Source organism: Manis pentadactyla, chromosome 5 (assembly GCF_030020395.1).
Source record: "Manis pentadactyla isolate mManPen7 chromosome 5, mManPen7.hap1, whole genome shotgun sequence".
Classification (NCBI taxonomy): Eukaryota; Metazoa; Chordata; class Mammalia; order Pholidota; family Manidae; genus Manis; species Manis pentadactyla.
The window spans coordinates 92,262,029-92,286,128 of record NC_080023.1 but is presented as its reverse complement, the minus strand read 5'-3'; the positions used below and the strand labels follow the sequence as shown (position 1 = coordinate 92,286,128).

Sequence of the window (24,100 nt, the reverse complement as noted above, 5' to 3'; positions counted from 1 at the left end):
TTTAAAATCATCAGCAATATTTCTCTGGCCTCTTAACTATTCTTTGTCTCTTTCTATACCTAATTCATAAAAAAAGGAAATACTCATTTCCTCTTGCTTTAGATAACTAAGAAGCTAAATAAAAGTATCAGCAATCACTAGATTCTTCAGGAGAACAATTTTATTTATCTAAAGAAAGAAAACAGTATGATAGAAAGGCAACTGTTTTTTCTTTTCCTGAGAACAGAATGGGTGAACTTGATGCAATGAGCTGATTATTTAACTTAATAAATATGCAAAATTAAGTGGTTTATTGAATTGGACTTTAGAACATCTGGGTTTTTGCATGCATGCAGGGTAAGGGTCATTGGGTATGAAATGTATGTATGAAATGTTTAAAAACACTCAAAATTAACTTTTTTAAAAAAGACGTGAGAATAAAGTGGTTGTAAGTGTAATGCTTTGTTTTCCTGAGAGGGCTTATAATCTTTGAATTCACTGATAGGAGCTTCAGTTATATTGAAATTATAATTTCTGTTTTTCACTTAGGTCTGGCTGACAGATTTGAAGAATACCCTAAACTGAGGGAGCTCATCAGGCTGAAAGACGAATTAATAGCTAAATCTAACACTCCTCCTATGTAAGTGTTTTGTTTTTTTTTCCAATTACTTTTATTCCCAATTCAGGCTTAAAATATCAATCTCTTTAATCCTGTAACCTGTCTGTTTGAAAAAATTTCAGCCCCATTATAAAGTTAAACACTCTTATTTCTTCATACAGTAAAATATATTTGTTTGAAACTTCAGTGCTGAGTACACAGTAGTAGATTCTCATTTAATTTTTTCAGTTTTCTAGATAATTTGCTTATAGTGCCTTGAAATATTCTTTTCTTAGGAAATCATTCATGTTTATTGTATTGTTGAGCTTCTTAAAATGTTTTTAGATAACTTCTTCTCAAACATAATTTATTTTTTGGAGAAAGTTTAGAAAACTTAGATGAAGGAAAATGAGCAAATAAAAATTAATCATAACTCAGCATCCAAGGACACTACTCTTAACATGTTGGAATATGAAAATTCAAGCAGAATTCTCTTCCCCTAAACAGAGTAATGTTTTCCTTAAAAATGTGAATTAGATCTTTGAAATTAGTGAATCTATTTCACATTTAGCTTGTTTGAATATTTTGTACATTTAACTGTTTGCCAAAATATATACTGTTAGTGATTAGAAGAATCACAAGAAAGTCTGAGTATGTGGGAAAAATGTTATCAGGCTCTATTCATCCTATTTATAAATATTCTTACTCATATGGAAGTAACCTTTCAGTAAAGGCTAGTAGTAATTGATATTAAGTAGCCAGAAAAGAATATTAACATAAACAATTTTACTAGTAAACTAATAAAAGAAAAAAATTCAAACTATTTTTTGAGTTGGAGGAATTTAAAACCTACAAATAGATTTCCTAACCCCACTAAACAGTTAAGAAGAAAGTAATGTGATGTTCCTTAAAAAATTGAGATGATGGTGGAAAGTGGCTCAAAGACTTAACATCTGAGTATGGCGTTTCAATGAAAAAAACATGATTATAGTACGGAAGTAAATGGGAGAATATTATTTTAGTTTGTAGTGTGCTCATGTCCATGTCCTGGAATAGAATATCGGTAAATGGTTTATTGTCTATACTAAAGAAAGATGCCTTCCTATAAAAAGATTATATTCAGTAATTAGCTTATGATTACTTTGTAATTTTTAAGAAAGTTCTTTCATTACCATCTGTAAGGTATTTAAAAATCTCTCTTCATGCTTTGATCAAATAGGTACTTAGAAGCAGATATAGAAGCCCTTGACATCAGAGAACTGACACCCAAATTTGATGTGATTCTTCTGGAGCCACCTTTAGAAGAATATTACATAGAGACTGGTATCATGCTAATGAGAAATGCTGGACTTGGGATGATGTATGATGAGTTTTTCTTCATCATAATGAATTATTTATTTTTCAAATAAATATATATTTGATCAGAAAGGAAGATTATATATATCATCCCTGCCTTTTTAGGAATCAAAGATAATAGATTTATAGTATATATTGTGGCTAAAGGTCCAAGGTACATTAACAGATATAATATCTTTGGTCTGATTTTTCTTTTTGAGGCAAAAGTTGAGCAGATAGTGTGTAAATAGTCTGTAGAAGACTCATAATTCCAGGCTAAGAGACCTTAGATATATAGGTAGAAAAGAGTAAAAACAGAAGGAACAATTAATAACTTTTTTGTATTTAGTTAGTGTTAGTACAGATCAATGTATAAATATATATATATGAAACATGGTTTCTACTCTTCAAGGAAGTTAGAAGATAATGGATAAAAATGATACATAATTTCAGTATTATGTAATTGTGATAAAGTTGTGTTTTCCCAAACAAAATTAAGCAAACTGATAACTTCAGTTACATAAAGTCATCTGTTTTTACTGATTAGTAACAAAAATAAATATTTATTGAGTCACTGTACTAGGTACTGTGCTAGGTACTAAAAATGTAAAGCTGAATAAGAAGACTTAGTACTTAGCCTTAAGGAGCGTATTTTGTCATTTTCTTAGTTCAATAGGAGGACTGCATAAGATGGTCTGAAGAAAAGCTGACTAAGCCTTGGAAGATGGGGCACGTGAGCAAAGAGGAAGTGGTGACACATGAACAATATGAATGAATTAGTCGAGGTTGTTCAGATAAAGAAGGGTTGGGACAGGCACTCAAAGCATAAGGAACAGTAAGAGCATAAGTGTTGAAGGCAAAAATAATCTGATTTGGGGTGGGGTGGAAGAGGGTGTCCTATGCTCATTGATATTCTTAGAACACAGATTGGAACTGTCATGAGATGTCTTGTTAGAAGCTTGGAGTCTTATCCTAAAGACATTAAGGAGTCTTTGAAGGGCTTTAATCAGTAGTGAAATGGTCAGATTAGTGTGTGGAGGATGGACTAGAGGAAAAGAGGTCTGGAGAAGGGACAGCGGATAGAAGACTTGCAGTAGCCTACCTACGAGATGAAGGGATCCTGAGTTGGGGTGATGGTAGTAAGAATAGAAGGGAGGGGATTATTTAGTAATGTTCAGTAAGTACTTTCGGTGAGATCTAGTGATTGAGTGAGGGTACAAATTAAGGATGACTCAAAGATTTGAGTCTTGGGATAAGTGGGTTATCACCAATTGAGAAGAGTAGATTTAAGAAGCAGGATGAGAAGGATTAGATAATATCGAACACGTTGATTTTGAGGTGTATGTGAGACATGCAAGTGGAGACTGTAATAGGAATGTGAAACTTATTGGACAGATAGATCTGGTCTTAAAATATCGATTAGCATATTAAACCTATGAGAATAGAGGAATTTGTCCTGAGATAGTGTCTCAAGATAAAATGTGGATTGACAGTAAAGCCTCAAAAAACTTTCACATTTCAGAGGCACATGTGAAAGATGTGAAAAGAATGGGAAGATATGAATGAAGAGAACTAAGAGGGTATGAATGTCCTAGAAGCCAAGGGAATAGGAAGTTTCAGGGAGAGAGTAATCAGGAGTGTTGAGCACAGAAGAGAAGTAGGGAAAGCAAAGATGGGAGTGTCTTGGAAAACTGCTTTGAAACCTCCCCTGTCCTACTATTGTTAACAATATTTATTCTTCAAGGTGAACCTTCAGTTTTTCTTCCTTAAAGCTTTCCTACAGGTTTCAATACATCTGGTACTTTTATTTACATTGTTTATGGCTCTTACCACTTAAAAAAGTTTTTCCTCTCTGATGATGTGATCTGTGCTTACGGTTGAAATTTAGAAAAGTACACAATATATAGTCTTCCCAGAACTTAATGTTAAATACGCAATGCTGTTGATAATGCTGATATATTTTCCAAATAGGTTGTATGAATTTGTTCCCTCAGTAGTGTGTAAGACATATCCATTTCACCAGATCTCATCAAAATTGATTAATAACATAAAAGCAATCTTGGTCAGTTTAGTCAAAAGAAAAGCAAACTGAAAAAATAAATCACATTATGTCTTTGATTAGTAGTTAGGTTGAACCTTATTTTCTCCAGCCAGTCTCTGAGGTTTGGTCAGTGAACCACAAGATCTTCAATTATATGTAACAAACTAAGAGTTCAAATACAGGAATTTCATTATATATGTATATTCTTGATTTCAGTTTAATTTCACTAAACAGCTCTGGCTGGCATATTTAAGTTTTGTCTGGCCCCATAGCCCTAAGCTCTTAATCTTTATGTGATACTATCCTAAAGAAAGTACCAATAGTTAATATAATAAATAAAATGTAAGTAAGAAAAGTGTTTGGATTTCACAAGTATTCTTTTTCACATTAGAGACCCAGTAGTGGTCAGTGTGTTTTGGTTAAGAATATAAGTACTTACTTAAAATAGCAACACTTAGCATTTAAAACTGCAGTCAAAGGAGAGTACCTTGTTTAATGTTCTTCACTAAATGTGGGTCATCGTCTATCTTTATCTCTATCACATAAATGTATTTAAAAATACGTGTGTGTATTGCATATTTATTCATATTGCTATGAGAATATTAGATAAGGAGAGATTCTAGACTTAAAGAGTCAGAAGTATAAAATAGGTTTACATATATTGTAATATTTCCATCATTACTGCCAAATAATGTTTCTACCTAGATTCAGTTAAAGATGATCTAGTTATAACTCAAAAGGATTTCTTAGTCAGGTAGATGTTAAGATTATCTTAGTAAATGAAACTTGAAAATACTTGGCTGAACTGTGGCCTCTGAAACTTAACTGTGATAGACAGCTGAAAGTAAAAGAATACCATATAAAATTTGCTTTTACATTCATTTATATGAGTATATGGTATTCCCAAAATTTAGATATTTAATTATTCAAGAGCTTTTTTTGAATGTGACACACTCAACACATAAAAGGCAAACAAAATTACAGACTATATTTTTTTGGCATTTCAGAGTTAAGGTAGTCTGAAATTTTATTTTATAATAAAATGTGTTGTTTTGTAGATACTGGAAATCAAGTCCTCCCTAGTTGTTTTCTTTCATTTTAATTTTGCCCCTAACTTTGGCATAATTTAATCTCTCTTATTTGAGTTTCATTTTCTCTAAATGGCTAAAGGGTTTCTCTCAAGCTACATCTTATAAAATTTCATAATTCTATAAATAAGGTTTCCTATAATTTCTTTCCCTGTACATACGTGTCTGTATGCACATGTATATTGTCTTAAAACAGAATATGAAAACAATAGTAGAACAAGTTTTAAGGATAAAACTTATTTTCCATTATATTTCCTAATGAAAATTAGTACATTTACAGAACACATCTACAAAAAGTCCTGATAAATCTCTGGTTGTTCTTTTAGATTTAGGATGAATGGGAAACAAATGCTTTTGTGCAATATTGTTTTGGTTTCTTACAGATTATGAAGCTAGAAATTGATGAGATTGCAGCACCTCGATTATTTATTTTTCTCTGGTGTGATTCTGGGGAGGGACTGGACTTGGAAGAGTGGTAAGATGATGTTTTCTAAAGTGGATTTTTAAACTCGTAAGAAAAATAAGTAACACAGTATGGTGCATAAGAAGTTTGAAGATAAATGTTATTAATATGTCCTTTGTTTCTTAAATAATACTAAAATATTCAGGTGAAAAAAATGTCCAGGAAAGAATATGCAAAAGGCAGCACCCCTTGTTCACCAGTACTCGGGATGAGTAATTCAAAATGTTATGTAGTACAAGGGCAGGAAGAAAACAGTTTAGAGATTTGAAACCAAATTAAAGCTCAAAAACCAGTTGCTTCATGTCACTTACTACTCATGAGTAGTATTTTTCTGAATAACATTAACATCTGAATTCCAAATAGAAGCCAAATCAAATTGGAAAAATAACAGCATCTGGAACATAACAGTTTGAATGAAAGAAAGTGAGAAAGTTGTAACACTTCAATTTAATTTAAGTACCTTACACTTACTGTATTTTAGAACTTTGCTCTTTTTGATTGGAATCTTTAGATTTCTAAGGGGAAATAAAATAACATACTTTCTTATCCAAAAATAATGGGAGCATTGTGGCTAGGTATTAGAAGTCTTCACTTCTTGTCTCAGTTTGCTGTCCAACAGTGAAAGTTTTGGTGAAGAGATACTTAACTCTACTGGGTTTCGGTTTCCTCACTTGTTACTGGGTGATACTTTCCATTCTTAGGACATGCTGCTTGCTATGCAGCAAATGATCTCATTTAATCCTGGTAATTTTAGAAAGTGTCCGTTTGACAGGTAAAGAATTCAAGTAGGATTATATTGAGATAAATTTGTGCTCAAATCTTGAAATTCTACAGTTACTTTGTATTCTTTGTATGTATAGTAAATCTGAAACTGTTGAGTAAAATCATTGTTACTTTCATTTATTAACTTCTTTTTTTTGCTGCTGCCTCCCTTAGATGCTTTCCAAAAGCTAAGAAAATAGAAACATACTGTATGTTTTTATAGGTATGTTGTTATTTACCTTTATTACCTCTAATGTGTGTCTTTGGGCTTTCTTCCCACCCACAATTTAGGTTGAAAGTTGATCAGGAGGTTTTATTTTATTTATTTATACAACAGTTTATCATACTGGTGAAAGCAGATTTTAGCCAGAAATGATTATAAGAATAATTCAACGTGAGAATACTCATGAGCTTTTGGTAGATTGATTAGGGCATGTAGGGTTTAAGCCCTTGTGATGTCTAATGAACATCAAGTACAAAACAAATATTTGGCAATAGGAACATGAACATCAAGTACAAAACAAATATTTGGCAACAGGAACAGATACTGATCTTGATTTTCAAGATTTTAAAATAAAAATCTAAGTCTCATTTTGGTGTGTAGCTCACTTCACACTTTGAGAGCATTCCACAATATTGCCTGCGTTTCATGCTCTATTTTTCTATGTACTTGATCATATTACCAACATTATTGTACTGCACAATTTATTTATTTCTCCCTTCTTTGCTCTTAGGTCAGTTGGGGTAAGTAGGGTATTTTTTTCATGTTTTTTTTTTCCAGCATGTAGCCAGCACCTACAAATGGTAGGCCTTCAAAATGCTATTCTGAGCATTCTAGATTACCTAAAGATAAAAACAAAGCTTTATACAATAAAGAGACATATATAACCATTTTAAGTCTGATTTTTTTTGAGGTTGTTAATATTAAATACATAAAGATAACAAGACTCTTTTGAAGTTGGTAAGTGGAACATTCATTCTCAAAAGTTTTTAGTTTTGTGAGAGTATAGGAAATTGAGGTGGCAAGAATCAAATTATCTTTTGAATTATTTTATGAAAAAGGGACTGATTTGAAAACTCATTTTCTATTGAGGACAGTGGAAGGTACTATTACAGAATTAGAATATTATGTAATCCTTTCTGTGTTTTGATATTTAACTCTATATATTATATTAATATCCAAAAGGTATCTGTATTTCACTTAATGACTGTATAAAGACTAACATTTCTTTTTTTCCACTTCTTCACTAAAACAAAATTACCATGACACCTTGGAATTTAGTGTCTCAAACCTTTAGAAAGCTTTTAAATGCTGGCTGGTTAATGTTTACTTCTTTTAGCTAAGGATTTCTTTTTTTCCTTCATTTTTAGGTTTTACCAAAGTGGGATTACAGAAGATGTGAAGATATTGGTTGGATTAAAACCAATAAAAACAAGACTAAGGGGGGAAGACTAAGACTTTAGATCCAAAGGCTGTCTTCCAGAGAACAAAGGTATTACCTTTGCTCTTTTGTTTTCTTTATTTTCTCTCAGGCTTTTCCAAATGTCTGTTTATTGTTTAATTATGGTGGAAAGGTCCTTTTCTTAGACTTACAAATGGCATTGAGCATTACAGTAATACATCCAAATGAACTTTAAAATATTCAGTATGTTAGATCAACCTCCACTGTGCTGGAGAAGGTATTCCTACATGGCCTAAATTGCCATAATTTGATCAGATATGAGCTTTTGGTACTTTTCACCCACCCCCAGATTTTTGCCTTTTGTCTGAGCCCAAAAAAAGAGATGAAAACCAGACACATAGCTGGCCAGCTTAGAGAAAAGTTTCTCTTCTCTTTCCTTCTTTTTCCTGCATAAGAATGCCTGAGAACCTCTGAATCATACAGCTGCCCTGTTAGTATCAGGATTTAACAGTCTGTCCTTCAGTCTTTTACTCTTTAGGGAGCCCTAGTAGGAGGGTCTTACTAATTTATTTCTTGGACTGGTTCTTTTGAAGGGAACAACCTAAGCTGTCCTTGCTGCTATTGGTTTATGGAGTCAAGTGAGAGATTAAATGTATTTAATCCATACCCCTGCTATCCAAGGTAAATAGAGAAGGTCAAAAAAAATATACAAAACAAAAAAAATGGTTTGAGTTTTGTAGGGGCCGGCCTACGGCCGAGGCTGAGTCCCACTATGGCTGAACACCGCCCTTCCACTGTAGCTGACCAACGCCCTAAGATGGCGCCCGCTTCCTGGGCGCCACCCTTCCTGGTTTGGTGGCATTAGCATAAGGAAGTTGCTCCTATAGGCTTGCCCCATGCTTCCGCGCTCGTGCTCAACTCATGCAGAAGGCATGCTACCAATCAGCTTAAAGGTCACGCATGATCTTGATCACCATAGGCCAGCTTCCTTTATATAAGGCGTAAGCAGGAAAGAGAAGGAGAGTCTCTCTCCTCTCATTCTTCCTCTCACTCGCTCCCTCCGGCTGTTGCTTCTTCTCACGCACCTTCTCCCGACCTTCCGAGCAACAATAAAGAACTGAAGTGAACCAGGTCTGTGTACGTATCACTGTCGTCACTGCCACAAGGAGCGAACGCGATAGAGTTTCACATTTACTTAAATTGAGTGTTGAGAAGTGTATATCCAGGCTTTAACCCCTCTCTATATAAAAATGCTTACCCTCATATATAATTTTGATCTTAGATCATATGAGGCCTCATATAACAACATTTTTTTCTTTTTTAAATTTATTTTGTTACCATTAATCTACAATTACATGAAGAACATTATGTTTACTAGGCTCTCCCCTTCAACAAGTCCCCCCCACAAACACCATTACAGTCACTGTCCATCAGTGTAGTAAGTTGTTGTAGAATCACTACTTGTCTTCTCTGTGTTGCATAGCCCTCCGCTGTCCTCCCCCCACATTATCCATGCTAATCGTTGTAGCCCCTTTCTTCTTCCCCACCCTTATCCCTCCCTACCCTCTCATTCTCCCTAGTCCCTTTCCCTTTGGTAACTGATAGTCCATTCTTGGGTTTTGTGATTCTGCTGCTGTTTTGTTCCTTCAGTTTTTCTTTGTTCTTATACTCCACATATGAGTGAAATCCTTTGGTACTTGTCTTTCTCCGCCTGGCTTATATCACTGAGCATAATACCCTCTAGCTCCATCCATGTTGTCGCAAATGGTAGGATTTGTTTTCTTCTTATGGCCGAATAATATTCCATTGTGTTTATGTACCACATCTTCTTTATCCATTCATCTACTGATGGACACTTAGGTTGCTTCCATTTCTTGGCTATTGTAAATAGTGCTGTGATAAACATAGGGGTGCATCTGTCTTTTTCAAACTGGAGTGCTGCATTCTTAGGGTAAATTCCTAGAAGTGGAATTCCTGGGTCAAATGGTAAGTCTATTTTGAGCATTTTGAGGAACCTCCATAGTGCTTTCCACAATGGTTGAACTAATTTACATTCCCACCAGCAGTGTAGGAGGGTTCCCCTTTCTTCACAACTTTGCCAACATTTGTTGTTTTTTGTCTTTTGGATGGTAGCCATGCTTACTGATGTGAGGTGATATCTCATTGTGGTTTTAATTTGCATTTCTCTGATAACTAGCGATGTGGAGCATCTTTTCATATCTGTTGGCCATCTGAATTTCTTTGGAGAAGTGTCTATTCAGATCCTCTGCCCATTTTTTAATTGGATTATTTGCTTTTTGTTTGTGTGGGGCGTGAGCTCTTTATATATTTTGGATGTCAAGCCTTTATCAGATCTGTCATTTACAGATATATTCTCCTATACTGTAAGGTACCTTTTTGTTCTATTGATGGTGTCCTTTGCTGTACAGAAGCTTCTCAGCTTGATATAGTCCTACTTGTTCATTTATGGTTTTGTTTTCCTTCCCCGGGGAGATATGTTCATGAAGAAGTCGCTAATGTTTATGTCCAAGAGATTTTTGCCTATGTTTTTTTCTAAGAGTTTTATGGTTTCGTAACTTACATTCAGGTCTTTGATCCATTTCAAGTTTACTTTTGTGTATGGGGTTAGACACTGATCCAGTTTCATTCTCTTACATGTAGCTGTCCAGTTTTGCCAGCACCATCTGTTGAAGAGACTGTCATTTCCCCATTGTATGTTATGGCTCCTTTATCGTATATTAATTGACCATACATGTTGGGGTTAATGTGTGGAGTCTCTGATCTGTTCTACTGGTCTGTGGCTCTGTTCTTGTGCCAATACCAAATTTTCTTGATTACTGTGGCTTTGTAGTAGAGCTTGAAGTTGGGGAGTGAGATCCCCCCCACTTTATTCTTCCTTCTCAGGATTGCTTTGGCTATTCGGGGTCTTTGGTATTTCCATATGAATTTTTGAACTATTTGTTCTAGTTCATTGAAGAATGTTGTTGGTAATTTGATAGGGATTGCATCAAATCTGTATATTGCTTTGGGCAGGATGGCCATTTTGACTATATTAATTCTTTCTAGCCAAGAGCATTGGATGAGTTTCTATTTGTTAGTGTCCTCTTTAATGTCTCTTAAGAGTGTCAGTTTTCAGGGTATAGGTCTTTCACTTCTTTGGTTAGGTTTATTCCTAGGTATTTTATTCTTTTTGATGCTATTATGAATATAATTGTCTTGCTGATTTCTCTTTCTATTGGTTCATTGTTAGTGTATAGGAAAGACACAGATTTCTGTGTGTTAATTTTGTATCCTGCAACTTTGCTGTATTCCAATATCAGTTCTAGTAGTTTTGGAGTGGATTCTTTAGGGTTTTTTATGTACAATATCATGTCATCTGCAAATAGTGACAGTTTGACCTCTTCTTTACCAATCTGGATTCCTTGTATTTCTTTGTTTTGTCTAATTGCCATGGCTAGGACCTCCAGTACTATGTGAAATAACAGTGGGGAGAGTGGGCATCCCTGTCTTGTTCCCAATCTCAGAGGAAAACCTTTCAGCTTCTCGCTGTTCAGTATTATGTTAGCTGTGGGTTTATCATATATGGCTTTTATTATGTTGAGATACTTGCCCTCTAGACCCATTTTGCTGAGAGTTTTTATCAGGAATGGATGTTGAATTTTGTCAAATGCTTTTTCAGCATCTATGGAGATGATCATGTGGTTTTTGTCCTTTTTGTTGATGTGGTGGATGATGTTGATGGATTTTCCAATGTTCCATCCTTGCATCCCTGGGATGAATCCCACTTGGTCGTGGTATATGATCCTTTTGATATATTTTTGAATTCGGTCTGCTAATATTTTATTGAGTATTTTTGCATCCATGTTCATCAGTGATATTGGTCTGTAGTTTTCTTTCTTGGTGGGGTCTTTGCTTGGTTTTGATATTAGGTTGATGTTGGCTTCATAGAATGAGTTTGGGAGTACTTCCTCCTCTTCTATTTTTTGGAAAACTTTAAGAAGAATGGGTATTATGTCTTCTCTGTGTGTCTGATAAAATTCTGAGGTAAATCCATCTGGCCCGGGGGTTTTGTTCTTGGGTAGTTTTTTGATTACCGCTTCAATTTCTTTCCTGGTAATTGGTTTAACTTTTGTGTTTCTTCCTTGGTCAGTCTTGGAAGGTTGTATTTTTCTAGGAACTTGTCCATTTCTTTTAGGTTTTCCAGCTTGTTAGCATATAGGTTTTCATAGTATTCTCTAATAATTCTTTGTATTTCTGTGGAGTCTGTTGTGATTTTTCCATTTTTGGTTCTGATTCTGTTGATGTGTGTTGATTCTCTTTTTCTCTTAATAAGTTTGGCTATAGGCTTATCTATTTTGTTTATTGTCTCAAAGAACCAGCTTTTGGTTTCACTGATTTTTGCTATTGTTTTATTCTTCTCAATTTTGTTTATTTCTTCTCTGATGTTTATTATGTCCCTCCTTCTGCTGACTTTAGGCCCCATTTGTTCTTCTTTTTCCAGTTCTGATAATTGTGATGTTAGACTATTTATTTGGGATTGTTCTTCCTTCTTAGGTATACCTGGATTGCTATGTACTTTCCTCTTAGGACTGCTTTCACTGCGTCCCACAGAAGTTGGGGCTTTGTGTTGTTGTTATTTGTTTCTGTATATTCCTTGATCTCCATTTTAATTTGTTCATTGATCTATTGATTATTTAAGAGCATGTTGTTAAGCCTCCATGTGTTTGTGGGCCTTTTTGTTTTCTTTGTACAATTTATTCCTAGTTTTATACCGTTGAAGTCTGAAAAGTTGGTTGGTAGAATTTCAATCTTTTGGAATTTACTGAGGCTCTTTTTGTGGCCTAGTATGTGGTCTATTCTGGAGGATGTTCCATGTGCACTTGAGAAGAATGTATACCCTGTTGCTTTTGGATGTAGAGTTCTATAGATGTCTATTAGGTCCATCTGTTCTAGTGTGTTGTTCAGTGCCTTCGTGTCCTTACTTATTTTCTGTCCGGTGGATCTGTCCTTTCGAGTGAGTGGCATGTTGAAGTCTCTTAAAATGAATGCATTGCATTCTATTTCCTCCTTTAGTTCTCTTAGTATTTGTTTCACATATGCTGGTGCTCCTCTGTTGGGTGCATATATATTTATAATGGTTATATCCTACTATTGGAGTGAGCCCTTATCATTATGTAATGTCCTTCTTTATCTCTTATTACTTTCTTTGTTTTGAAGTATTTTGTCTGATACTAGTAGTGTAACACCTGCTTTTTTCTCTCTGTTGTTTGCTTGAAATATCTTTTTCCATCCCTTAACTTTTAGTCTGTGCATGTCTTTGGGTTTGAGGTGAGTTTCTTCTAAGGAGCATATAGATTGGTCTTCCTTTTTTATCCATTCTATTACTCTGTGTATTTTGATTGGTGCATTCAGTCCATTTACATTTAGGGGGACTATTGAAAGATTTGTACTAATTGCCATTGCAGGCTTTAGATTCGTGGGATCCAAAGGTTCAAGGTTAGCTTCTTTAGTATCTTACTGTCTAACTTAACTCGTTTATTGAGCTGTTACAAACACTGTCTGGTGATTCTTTATTTCTTTCCCTTCTTATTCTTCCTCCTCCATTCTTTATATGTTGGTTGTTTTATTCTGTGCTCTTTTGTGTTTCCTTTAAATGCTTTTGTGTGTAGTTGATTTTATTTTTTGCCTTTAGTTAGTATTTGGTTGGTCTGCTTTCTTTGCTGTGATTTTATTTTCTCTGATGACATCTATTCAGTCTGAGGAGTGCTCCCATCTAGAGCAGTCCCTCTAAAATACCCTGTAGAGGTGGTTTGTGGGAGGCAAATTCCCTCAACTTTTGCTTGTCTGGGAAGTGTTTAATCCATCCTTCATATTTAAATGATAATCCTACTGGATACAGTATTCTCGGTTCAAGGCCCTTCTGTGTCATTGCATTAAATATAGCATGCCATTCTCTTTTGGCCTGTAAGATTTCTGTGAGAAGTCTGATGATAGCCTGATGTGTTTTCCTTTATAGGTGACCTTTTTCCTCTCTCTGGCTTCCTTTAAAACTCTGTGCTTGTCCTTGATCTTTGCCATTTTATTTATTATGTGTCTTGGTGTTGTCCTCCTTGGGTTCCTTCTGTTGGGAGTTCTGTGTACTTCCGTGGTCTGATTGATTATTTCCTCCCCCAGTTTGGGGAAGTTTTCAGCAATTATTTCTTCAAACACTCTTTCTATCCCTTTTTCTCTCTCTTCTTTTTCTGGTACCCCTATAATGCGGATATTGTTCCTTTCGGATTGGTCACACCATTCTCTTAATATTGTTTCATTCCTGGGGATCCTTTTATCCCTCTGTGCGTCACCTTCTATGCATTCATGTTCTCTGATGTCTATTCCATCAATGGCCTCTTTCTTCTTATCCATTCTGCTTATAAATCTTTCCATATATTGTTTCATTTCTGTAATCTCCCTCCGTCTGTCATCCCTTAGCTCTTGTATATATCTCTGCAGCTCCGTCAGCATGGTTATGACCTTTATTTTGAATTCTTTTTCAGGAAGACTGGTTAGGTCTATCTCCTTCTCAGGGGTTGACTCTGTGATTTTGGTCTGTATCAAATTCTTCTGCCTTTTCATGGCGATAGAGATAGTTTGTGGAACTGGCATGTATGATGGCTGGGAGAACATCCCTTCTTGCTGGTTTGTGGCCTTCCTCTCCTGGTAGAACAGCGACCTCTAGCGGCTTGTGCTGGGCAGCTGTGCACAGACGGCGCTTCTGATTCTTGCCCGCCCGCTATGGAGTTAAGCTCCGCAGTTGATATGGGCATGTCCTGCCTCAGGCTGCTGCTCTGATATGGCAGAGCCGCGTCAGAAGGGAAATGGCAGGGATGCTGTTTATCTCCGTAAGGGGCCTCCAAGCTGTGCTGCTGCCCAGGGGGTTAGGGCGCCCAGAGTTCCCCGGGATTCCCAGCTGTGGGGCTTAGTGTCCCAGGACGCTTCCGTCCAGCAGTGGGGTCACTGTCCCTTTAAATCTTTCAAAAAGCACTTGCTTTTCTTTGTCCCAGGTGCGCCGTCTGTGCGGACCTGCTCACAGGTCTTACTGTCCTGTTTCCCTAGTTTCCAGCACCCCACGCACGCACTGTGTGTCTGCGTTCTCAGTGCAGATGTATAGGGCTGGGTGTTTAGCAGTCCTGGGCTCCCTCTCCCTCCGCGCTCCGACTCCTCTCCTCCCGCCGGGAGCTGGGGTGAGGGGCGCTCGGGTCCCGCCGGGCCGGGTCTTTTATCTTATCCCCTTCATGAGGTGCTGGGTTCTCGCAGGTGTGAATGTAGTCTGGCTGTTGTCCTGTGTCTTCTGGTGTCTCTTTTAGGAAGAGTTGTATTTGTTGTATTTTCAAAAATATATATGGTTTTGGGAGATGTCTACTGCTCTACTTGCGCCGCCATGTTCGCTCCGCCTCTAACATTTTAAGACTCCATGGAAGTGCCATGTTTCCATTACTGGTGAAAAGTTATTACCAAGTGTTGCAGAGGAAAAGAGTCCATGGTGACCTCATTTTAAAATGACATGGCTTCAAGTTTAATACTCTTGGGTCTTGCTCCCCTTGTAACCTTCCCACATTCCAAGATCCAGGTCTTCCTGATGTGGTTTTTTCCCATAGAAATATATCCCAAAGATTCAGAGAAATGAAGACTGTTTTGGAATTGGGGAGAGTAGAAATCTAAAATGGTATGAATATGACTGTTGATAAAAAAAAGAGGCATTGGTCTGCTCTCACTGTTACTCAGGAACACTGCCTTATGGGGATCAAAGGAACTGTTAAGCGTAGCACAGATGGGGACTTCATTCATGGTAATGTTGACATTGACTTGATTGTCACAGAAGAATCCAAAATTGGCAATATAGAAAAACCTGTAGAAAATTTTCATATAATTGAACATTTTTGTCTTGGTAGAAGATGCCTTAATCTGTTTGGAAGAGACAGTACAATTTGACTGGGTAGGTCAAGAACATTTTTTAATTTTATGCTTGTTTGGCATGTAGGTGTCAAAAAACAGTACACAGTGCTGTGTAAAATAAAATTCTTCTGATGTGTTTAATTCTTCTTGCTGTACTTCAAATATGGCAGGCTTATTTTTGTCTCATTATTCTTCCATGGTCCTCTCTCCTTTCATTCAAGTATCAGACAGGCCTTTTTTCACAACCCTGTGTAAACTAGCCAACTTCCACTCCAGTCCCTCCTACTGCCACTCTTTTCCCCCTTAATCTGCTTTCTTTTTCTTCATACCACCCATCATCTGAATTACAGATTCATCTGGGCATATGTTTATAGCTAGTCTCTCTGGCATGCAGTCTCATAGAAGGAAAAGATTGTCTTATGCCTTTCTACCCAGTATTCAGATCATTCAGTAAATATTGTGTTGAGTGAAGAAATGCATAAATGAATGATTGAATAATCCTGCAGAAAACGACCATACATTTGTCAAGTACAGATCTTGCCTTTATTAGCAATTAAAATACCTATCTTGTTTCCTTACATGTACAGTGATGTTGTTTTTTCAAAATTTTAACTTCTTGCTAAATCAGTGTAATGTGAATTCACTATTTTCAAAATACTGGAGTAGAAAATAATTAGGCTATTGTGGAATAGGATTTTCTTTGAGAGGGCACATCTTTTATTTACAAAGTATTGTTGAATTATCAGTACATTCTGTTTATTACTTTCCTCAGAAAACATCAGAGTAACTTTTAACATTGCATCACTTTAGTCACAATACATAAAATCAGTGTGTTTGGCCTTACCATGTCAGCGGTACTGTTTAAAGATGGAAGAGCCAGAATCTTGTTTGTTTTAGACAGTCTGCAATTTATAAAAAGTAAGAGAAGTTGAAGAAGTTACAGTAGAATAGTTGGCTTTGAACGTACCTAAGAATTTAGAAGAAACTCTGTTGTTCATTCTAAAAAAAGCAGTCTTCAAAGTTGTCTAAATTTTATGTATAATATAACCCATTCCTCTTTGGCTTCCACCACCCACCAGGTATTTCTTTGTGGGTGTGCTTTGAAGAACACCATAACTTGAAAATATTTCAGTTGTATAAAGTGACTGTCTCAAATTTCATAACATTATGTAAAATAATAAAGAGAAAAGTAAAACTGAAGTCCCTTTACCAATATATTTTTTTCATGTGAAATGTGTATGCTGTACATTAGGCATTTATACATTGGCTTTAGAGAAAATGTTCCCTGTATTTAAGTGTGTGTTTTCTCAAGGCAGTTTTTTATTCAGCACTGTTACTTAAGTTATCATTTTATTGCCTGTTGGCGTAATGTTGTAGTCAAATAACATACACTATAATATTTCACTCATTTGTAATTTGTTGGTTTCCTTTTGACCCAGTTAGGTAAATGCTCCAGGTCCAGTTGAAAAGAATGTGTATTATTTTGTTGCTGGTTTTGATGTCTTTTAATTGTGTGCTGTTTATGTCAGCCATGTGTTTGCTCTTTTAACTACTTGTTCATGAGAAAGGTCCGTTAAATTCTTTTATGATATGGGCTTTTAGCTTAGTTGTCAGTTTATTTATATTTGAGGTCAGTTGTTAGGTGCATATAAAATGTAGAATTTTTATTCCTTCCTGGTAGATGACCCTCTTAATATTATGAAACATCCTTCTTTAGCCAGTGATTTTTACCTTAATTTCTACTTCATCTGATACTGGGGTAGCCATTCCAGCTTTCTTTTGGTTTGTGTTTATATGGTTTATTTCCATCCTTCTACTTTCAGTCTTTCAGATCCTTACATTTAAGGTGTATGTCTTGTGAACAAATGTGTGGTTTTTCATCCAGTTTATCTTTATCTTTTAATTGAACTGTTTAGTTAATCTACTTTTAATCTAGTCCTGATGTATTTGGGCATAAATGACCATTGTGCAGTTTGCTTTACATTGGAGTACCACCTGTTCAGTGTTCCTTTTTTTCTCATTTCTTTTGGATTATTTTATTCCATTTTTCCTTTTTAATTAGCTTGTTAGATATTCTCTTCTTGTTCCTTCAGTGGTTATCTTAGAGATTGCAGCATTCATCATTGAATTATTTAAAGTCTAAATTAAAATAGTATATTGATTTTTAAAGGGTGGGAATGCTCTGGTTTTATATTTTAGTTTCCTTAACTTTGTAAACCAGCTTTTCTTAATATACATGTAGTTCACGCATATATATGTATTTATAGAATGAGCTTTGAGTTTAAACTTCTGCACATATACAGGAGCATCTTGTTTAGAAGATTTGTAGATGATTTTGCTTTCTTATCAAAGTAAGAATATTTTGGCAGTAGAGCTGGTGGCAAGCAAATGTTTCCTCTTCACTGGCTCGAGAAAAGTAACATCATTAGATAAAAACACTGGCAGGTATGTTTTTTAGAAAGTGTGTATGTCCATATATATTGAATATCAAGATTATGGCTCCAGTGTTTGAGGAAATAAGGAACATATTTTTCTTCCATCATTAACCTGTCCTACCCAGAAATAGCTCCAAATCTGGAAACAATCTCCAGTGGCAACAGCTGTTCAAAGGATGTAGAAAACCTTAAAGGAAAAGGAAAACCTTTTGAAAAGTAAATGCAAACATCAAACAGATAGTAATCTTAACAATAATTGAAAAATCAGTGTAATAACAAAGAAAATTTTGAAGGGGAAAAATTTATTATGACTATCTTTAAGAATTATTTTCATCTTTTACAAAGTAATTTCCACTCCCTCTGTGCACACAAGTCTTTACATAATTATAGTTATCATTTTGTATTTTTCTCAGTATTATGTCAAGTATACTTCTATACTTGAAGCAATTATTTATAATTATTTCATTGTTTTTAAAACATTATTTTAATTAATGTTTTTTAACACAAGTAGATGAACCTAAGGAATAGAGAGAACAGATGATTGTTAACTGTGGTTATAGGAATAAGCATAATAAACATAAGCCCCAACTAAAATAGAGATTTTGCCTGATACCAACTTTTATTTATAACTGTAATATTCAGTGGGGTTTCCATCCGTGTAGCTGTGGCACTTTACCCACTTCAGATTATACATTACACCTTTCATACAGGATATCCTTCTATTTCTGTCTGTACAAGTTGAACAAAGTCTTAGAGGCACAAATTTTATTTTTTTCTTGTAAACTACATCTGATTCTTTACTCTTGCCCATTCTTGCAAATGTTATTTTCATATTAACTATATATAGTAAAATACAATTTTGGAAGGAAAATCTGCTTGGGGAAATTATAGATAGTTGGTGGTTAACCATGTATATTAATTAAAGGAACAATTGAGAGAGGTCTGCTCTTCTCAAGAGGCTTCATTTTGGGGGGTTGAATCCTCACATATACTTCTTCCTCAAGGAGGTAGTCTAAGGTATATTAATGGTACTTGCCGTTGCTTTAAAAGGTTTAAAAATTGCTATTTGTGTCAAATACACTGAAGCTCGGCTATTTTAAACTTACTTGCTTCTTTGAAATACCTTTAGAAATTATGATAAAACATTGTTGGAATTAAGAATTTGTGTAGGGGAGGCAGAGTCCCTTATAGTTTAGTGTGCAAAGATTTGAATGTGTTAGGTATGTAAAAGGCAGTAAGGCATGAAAGAGACAGCATTAGCTATTTTTCATCTTTAAATTTTCTTCTTTCCCCTTGTTGGTGTGTTGTGTCCCACAATACCACACACATGCCATAAAACTAGAAGGGAGCAAGTTAGAATCTTACAAATTGAGTTGTTGATGAGACCGCACAGGTGTTAATGTGCTCTTTACTCTGAATAGGTACTTCTCTACTTATCAGGGTATCCACTAGGTAATATAAAAAAGACCCAGAATGATTAATCTGTTAGTTTTTTCTTCAAATATTACAAATTCTGTTATAATCAATGCACTGTAAGATACTGATTTTTTAAAAGGATGAACAAAGTATTGTGCAGAAATGGCTACTACATTTTAGAATGTGATCCTAGTAAAATATTTTGCATTTTATGATGGATCTAACATTGTAATAAATAACCTTGAGGATGATGAAGCAGAATATTTTGAACCGAATTTTTCAGATGAAGAGCCTGATTCTTGGGAGATTATATGACCTGTCCTAAAGCAGCCCTTGTCTCTTAGTGCACTCCGTACACGTTTCCAGTGTCTCCCCCAAAAATGTGTCAGTTAAAAGAATCAGCACACCCAGGATACTCCAAAGCATGTCTCTGTTGGGCACTTACAGATAATCCATGGTTCCTCCCATTTCAGACACAGTTTAATCAGTCAGAAACAATCCTTATTATAAACAAAGTTGTCTAGTAATATAGTTGACAAAAATACCTTTTTACCTATAGAAATACAATGTTCAGTGGAAATTCTGAGAAATTAGTTTTATTTCATGAAGGACGTATATTTAAGTTGGATATTGAAGGGTGGAATTTTCATCATGTTGACTGGATAGAAAGAAAACAGGCTCAGAGGTGGAAATTAATATGGAAACACTTTTTGTAGTGGTTTACTCAAATGAAGGTGTCATGAAAAGCGTTAGTGACAAATGTGATTGGAAAGTTAGTTCAAGCTTCATTATAAAAGACCTTAGATTCCGTATTTATGAACTTGGGCTTTTTGGAAGGTGCTAGATGGCTGCTCAGAGAAGTACCATGTTAGAAGCTTTGCCTTAGGCTTTTCACTTTTAGAGTGAGGAGAGGTTGGGAGAGCATTTCAGTATGTATGTACATCTGTTACATGTGTAGGGCACTGGCCTAATAAAAGAAGTAAAGAAATTTAAGGGTGGTAGTGGAAATGGCAAGATGGAACGAATGGGAGCAGCATGGTAGTTAGGGGTTGGATTTCTAGGACCTATCAACTGGGTTATTGTGATTGGAGAGTACAGGTAAAAGTTGGTACCATTGCCACGAGTAGGAAGGCTACGTAAAATTAAATTTTCACTGAGCCAAAACTCAGTGTACTGCATACTTTTTTTTTTAAGTGCTATTCTCACAGAGTGTGAAACATGGATAGAGACAACAGGGAAGATATATTACAAAAGTTACAGTCTAGGAAGAAAAATAAGATAAATACATAAGAAATCTTTATGACCATGATTAAGTAAGTGTCTTGCATTCTATGAAAAAGATCAATATTGGTGATAGGGACATCTTTAAGATTTGAAATTGGTCCTAATGGACAAATAAGAGAGAATTGAGAAAAAAAATGATAATGTTTCTTTCCCCCTTCAGGCTGGCTTACACTTGGACCCCCTCTAACAAATGGCAACTACAGTGCGGAACCATAGGCATCGTACTTCAGTCCCCCTAATTCCTACTTGACTGGATGTACAGAGGAAATTGAGAGACTTCGACCAAAATCACCTCGCCCCAAATCTAAGTCTGACCGGGAAGGTGGTGCTCCCAGGGGTGAAGGAAGAGGTGGAACTTCTACTGGCCGTGGACGGGAAAGAAATCGATCTAACCTCTGAAGAGAAAGAGGTAGCTCAGGGCGTCTGAGGAGGAACACACAGAGGTGGCTTTCCACCTCGATAATTTTTTAATTCACTGGCCCTGTTAATGCCCCCTATCATCTTTATTGTAGTTTGAATTTCAGTTAGGAGACTTAGTTTACAACTCAGTTTCAGCTTGCACTTAGATTTAATTTCTCTAAGCTGCAGAACTATCTTAGCAAACCTGCCTTGTTGTTATGCACACTATCTAGTTTTGTTCCAGGATAAATAAATCATCCTGCCTTTTGTCTGTCATGTGCATGTGACCAAACAGAATGGAATAGTACAAATAACTTCACTTTCTGAGACTGACTTTATTCTGATTGATTCCAGCTAATCAGAAAGGCTCTTGGATTTTAGCAAAAAAATAGTATTTCAGTGCTGACAGTAATGGGTATCCTGACACTGCTGTCAGAGCAAATCGGAACCTGCTCGGGGGCTGTGATAAAGTGGAACTGGGACAGATGGTAAATTTCTGTCAGGGTTTTAACATTTTCTTGAAACAGCAATAAACAAGTCATATATAAACTCAGATATAATTTGACCTCAGAAGAAATTGAGTGACTTTAAACAAAAATCACCTCCCAAATCTAGATCTGACAGGGGGAGATGGAGCTCCCAGAGGTGGGTAGAGAGAGCGGTGTAGCACTTAGTAGACAGACTTAAAGAAAGAGCTCATCATAATCTCAGGTGTGACCACAGATGAGTCTTCATCATGCTTCCTAAGAAGCAAATGAGGACAGATTACCCAAGTGCTAAACTTTGGTATGGATTGAACTTGGATTTACCTTCAAAGCAGTTTCATATTCCTCAGCAAACTAAAGGTGACAACATGACAACATAGACACCTGATTTAAAGATTTGGGGGAATAAAGTACTTGGTGATGAGGAAATGTCATACATCTTAAACTTGTTGTGAAGAACACAATGTAAAAACCATTTACAGAAAATCCTCTCCTAACATGCACTTTGCTGTGTACTTTATAGCCTCACAAACTGGCAACAGCAGATTCATACAAATAGCTTTCAAATAATTTTCAACAAATATACATTAACGTATGAGTAAAAAATAAAAATAAAATTCTTTCTTTTTCCACTGATGGCCCTTCATTTGTGCTATAGATGTATTCCTTAAAAGTAGTATGTAAAAAAACATTTCTACAAATTAAATTTTATGTTCCTATTAAACAGTGGTTCTAATAGGAAACTAGGAGGTTTTTCACATCATCTAGAATCCTTTGTAAAGTACATCTTTCCGGTGAACCTCTGCTCAGGTGCTGAATATCAGATTTGAGGATTATGAGATATTGAAGAAGCTATCTATCCCAGGAAATTCTCATCCCATCCCCACTGTAAACAGTAAGAACCACCTAAACAACACTTTCAATTAATTGAAGAGGGGCTCACAGAACTCCTGGTTAGCATTCTCCTTCCTCCTGTCATTTCCTGCCTCCCAACACCAATCGCCAGAGACTCGTCCCATAAGGAAGCAATTAAGAATTGGTTATGCATCTCTGTGAGGATTAATCCTAATCATGCCTACACTTCGGTTGATGTCAGTCTCTACATACTCTAACTGAAACCTGGCTGTCTTCTGAAAACACTACCTCCCTTGCAGACCCCTCAGGAAGTGGCTGTTTTTATCTCAAACCTCAGGTAGGCATCCCCCTGTCTCTCATTTGTAGACATCCAGATTCCTTCTCTTTGCCTAACCCAGGTCCTCTGAGCTCATGCCATCACACCAGAGCAGGTCCCAAGCCACCCTTATTTACAGCCCCTATGTCTCCATTACTACTTGTTTTTCTCAGCAATTTTAATAGCCAAATAAATGATCCATCTAAAACCCTGGATTCTAAGTTCTGACTTCACCTCCAGTCATCTTTTACGTCCAAGTCATCTTTTACACCACCTCAACCTACTCCCACAGACATATCCTAGATGTTGACATTACTAATATTTAAACTTCCTCCCAATCTGTTTCAAGCATCCCATAGCCTGACCACCAGTTCCTATCTTTTCAACTCATTCCCTCTAGTATCCATACTCTTAACAGCTCCTTGACCACAACAGAACCTCCAAACTAAGCCCACTACCTTTTTTCTATCATCCATGTCGTGCACCTTTTGCTTAAATGACAGTTGCTCCCTTGTATACATCCTCAATTCTCTCTGCTCCTCGTACCTATACTGCTTAAATCCAACTTTCCACCAAGCACCTGAATGTGGCACAACTGTGTTAACTGGTATCTCATTAAGTTCATGACTCACATCCCTAGACGGGCCATCAGTGCTGCCTGAAAATTCAGTATCTAAAGCTCCTAGGTGACTATTTCTTGCAACCTCTCACACTCTCTCCACATTCTCAGCTGGTAAGTCTGGTACTTCTTTTACCAGAGAAAACAAGCAATCAGAAAGTAACTTCCACATTCACTTACTGCATGTTCCCTTACTTGAATGGCTCTTCTAGATAGCCACATGGCTTTAGGTCTCTGCTCAACTGTCACCTTTTCAGAAGGGTCTTCCCTAGTTACAATCAAAAACAACATTCTTTATTCACTATCAAGCTTAATTTTTCTTCATAGCATTCATCGCACCTGACACAGATATATGTATTGTCTCTTACCCAGTCCTTGACACTCACATGAGGGTGTTGAGGTTTTATCTGTCTTGTTCCTAGAACAGTATCTGGAAGAAACCATCAACAAAAGGAAAAGGCAGCATACTGTATGGAAGAATATATTCATAAATGATACATCCAGTAAGAGGATGATAGATATAATATACAAAGAACTCAACACTAAAAAGACAACTCAATTATAAATTAGGCAGAGGATCTGAGTAGACATTTTTCCCAAGAAGACATACAGATGGCACATGAAAAGATGCTCCACATCACTAATCATCAGGGAAATGCAAATCAAAACCAAAATGAGATTATCTCC

The 24,100-nt window shown here is 36.0% G+C and overlaps 1 pseudogene; it reads left to right on the top strand.

The window, feature by feature from the left end:
• LOC118930075 (N6-adenosine-methyltransferase non-catalytic subunit-like) overlaps nucleotides 1-23,824 on the top strand; it is a 181,148-nt pseudogene extending 157,324 nt beyond the window's left edge.
• Nucleotides 23,825-24,100: the final 276 nt, after the last annotated feature.